This window comes from Tinamus guttatus, unplaced genomic scaffold (assembly GCF_059628265.1).
Source record: "Tinamus guttatus ecotype Peru unplaced genomic scaffold, ASM5962826v1 Tinamus_guttatus_pri_ptg000300l, whole genome shotgun sequence".
Lineage (NCBI taxonomy): Eukaryota > Metazoa > Chordata > Aves > Tinamiformes > Tinamidae > Tinamus > Tinamus guttatus.
In genome coordinates this window covers 63,432-66,127 of record NW_028288834.1, presented here as the reverse complement: position 1 = coordinate 66,127, position 2,696 = coordinate 63,432, and positions in this window count along the sequence as shown.

Here is a 2,696-nt window from a genome sequence, read left to right as displayed (position 1 = left end):
CATATGGTCCTCATTGTCTACCAAGTATTTCCTACCATATCAGAGCACAGGAAGATGCCAGTGCTCTCCCAGAACACCAAGGGAGGAACCTGCCCCTGTCTGTCTGCTTGGTCTCTCTGTTCTGGCCAGAGGGAAAAGAGAACCCAAAGAGGTGCCAACTGGTTTATCACATGAGCTCTACACATGGTTCCTCCCCAGGTTAGCTAAGGAGTTGATCTGCAGCACCCTGGCCGGTTGCCCTGCACTGCCATGGCGCTGGAGGAAGGAGGGTTCCCTCACGAGAGGACCATTGTGAGGTGGACCATCTTGAGGTCATGAGCAGCCCACTGTGAGGTGGCCCATTGTGAGGCAGCTGATTGTGAGGTCATGAGAGGCCATTGTGAGGCAGCCCATTGTGAGATCACGAGAGGCCCATTCTGAGGCATCCCATTGTGAGGTCAGGAGTGGCCCATTGTGAGGTGGCCCACTGGGAAGTAACGAGAGGCGCATTGTGAGGCGGCCCATTGTGAGGGGGCCGATTGTGAAGGTCATGAGAGGCCCATTGTGAGGCTGTGAGAGTTCCATTGGGAGGCGGCCTATTGTGAGATCACGAGAAGCTCATTGTGAGTCAGCCCATTGAGAGGTCACAAGAAGCCCATTGTGAGGTCAAGAGAGGCCCATTGTGAGGTCCAGAGGCCCATTGTGAGGCAATCCATTGTGAAGCAGCCCACTGTGAGGTCACGAGAAGCCCATTGTGAGGCAGTCCATTGTGAGGCGGCCCATTGTGAGGTCACAAGAGGCCCATTGTGAGGCGGCCTATCGTGAGGTGGCCCACTGTGAGGTCACGAGAGGACCATTGTGAGGAACCCCATTGTAAAGGTCATGAGAGGCCCATTGTGAGGTCACAAGAGGCCCATCGTAAGGCAGCCCATTGTGAGATCGTGAGAGGCCCATTGTGAAGTCACGAGAGGCTCATTGTGAGGCGGTCCATTTTGAGGTCATCAGAGGCCCATTATGAGGCGGCCCAATGTGAGGTCACAAGAGGCCCATTGTGAGGCAGTCCGTTGTGAGAGGACTTATTGTGATGCGGCCCATTGTAAGGTCATGACAGGTCCAGTGTGAGGCGGCCCACTGTGAGGTGACGAGAGGCCCATTGTGAGGCGCACCATTGTGAAAAGGCCTATTCTGAGGACACGAGAGGGCAATTGTGAGGTGGCCTGTTCTAAGGCGGCCCATTGTTAGGTGATAAGAGGCCCATTGTGAGGCGGCCCATTGTGAGGTCACGAGGGCCCCATTGTAAAGTCATGAAAGGCCCATTGTGAGGTGGCCCATTTTGAGGTGACCCACTGTAAGGTCACCAGTGGCCCCATTGTGAGGCAACCCATTTTGAGGTCACAAGAGGCCCATTGTGAAGCGACCCATTGTGAAGTGGCCCATTGTGAGGCGGCCCGTTGTGAGCTCACAGGAGACTCATTGTGAGGCGCCCCACTGTGAGGTTGCGAGAGGCCCATTGTGAGGCGACCCATTACGAGGAGGCCCATTGTGAGGTCACAAGAGGCCCATTGTGAGGTGACCCATTGTGAGACGGCCCATTGTGAGGTGTCCCATTCTGAGGCATTCCATTGTGAGGTCATGAGAGATGGATTGTTAGGCTTCTCATTGTGTGTCGGCCGACTTTGATGACACGAAAGGCCCATTGTGAGACGGCCCAGTGTGAGGAGGCCCATTGTGAGGCGGCTAATTCTGAGGTCACAAGAGGTCCATTTTGAGGCTCGTCATTGGGAGGTAGCCCATTGTGAGGTCACGAGAGGCCCATTTTGAGGCAGCCCATTGTGAAGTAATGAGAGACCCATTGTGAGGCAGCCCATTGTCAGGAGGATCATTGTGAGGTCCCAAGAGGCCCATTGTGATGCGAACCATTGTGAGGCGGCCCAGTGTGAGGCGGCCCATTGTGAGGTGGCCCATTTTGACGTGGTCAATTGTGAGGTCACGAGAGGCCCATTGTGAGGCACACCGTTGGGAGGGTGAGCTCACGAGACGCCCATTCTAACACGGGCCATTGTGAGGCAGCCCATTGAGAGTTAGGACCATTCTTAGGTCAGTATAGAGCGATTGTGAGGTGGCATATTCTAGGTTGGCCCATTGTGAGATGACAAGAGGACCATTGCGTGGCGGCTCATTGTTAGGCAACCCATTGTGAGGTCACGAGAGGCACATTGTGAGGTCACGAGAGACCCATTGTGAGGGGACTCATTGTGAAATGGCCCATTGTGAGGTTACGAGAGGCCCATTGTGAGGTGGCCCATTGTGAGGTGACCCATTGTGAGGTCACGAGAGGCCCATTGTGGGGCGGCCCATTATGAGGAGGCTGGAAATTTCTGTAATTTGTAGAGTTATAAATAAGCCTTTTGTGAGACACAATGCAGACTTTGGAGGGAAAACACTGAACGCTGATAATGCTCAGCAGGGACCACTAACAAATAAGGGTTGTAATATCCGGATCGCTGAAGAAGAATGAAAAGCAACATGTTGTCTAAGCCAACAAAGTAGTAGTTAGTTCAGAAGCAGCAAGAACTGCTGTTCAGGCTGGTTTGCAGCCAGTCTGACTACAAACTGCTGTCAAAGGAAGTTTGAAGGCCAAAGTCACTGTGAGAAGGCTAAGGGAAGCGAGACCACCAAACTGAGGGATGAGACCCCCTTCTGGAATTTGCACAGGC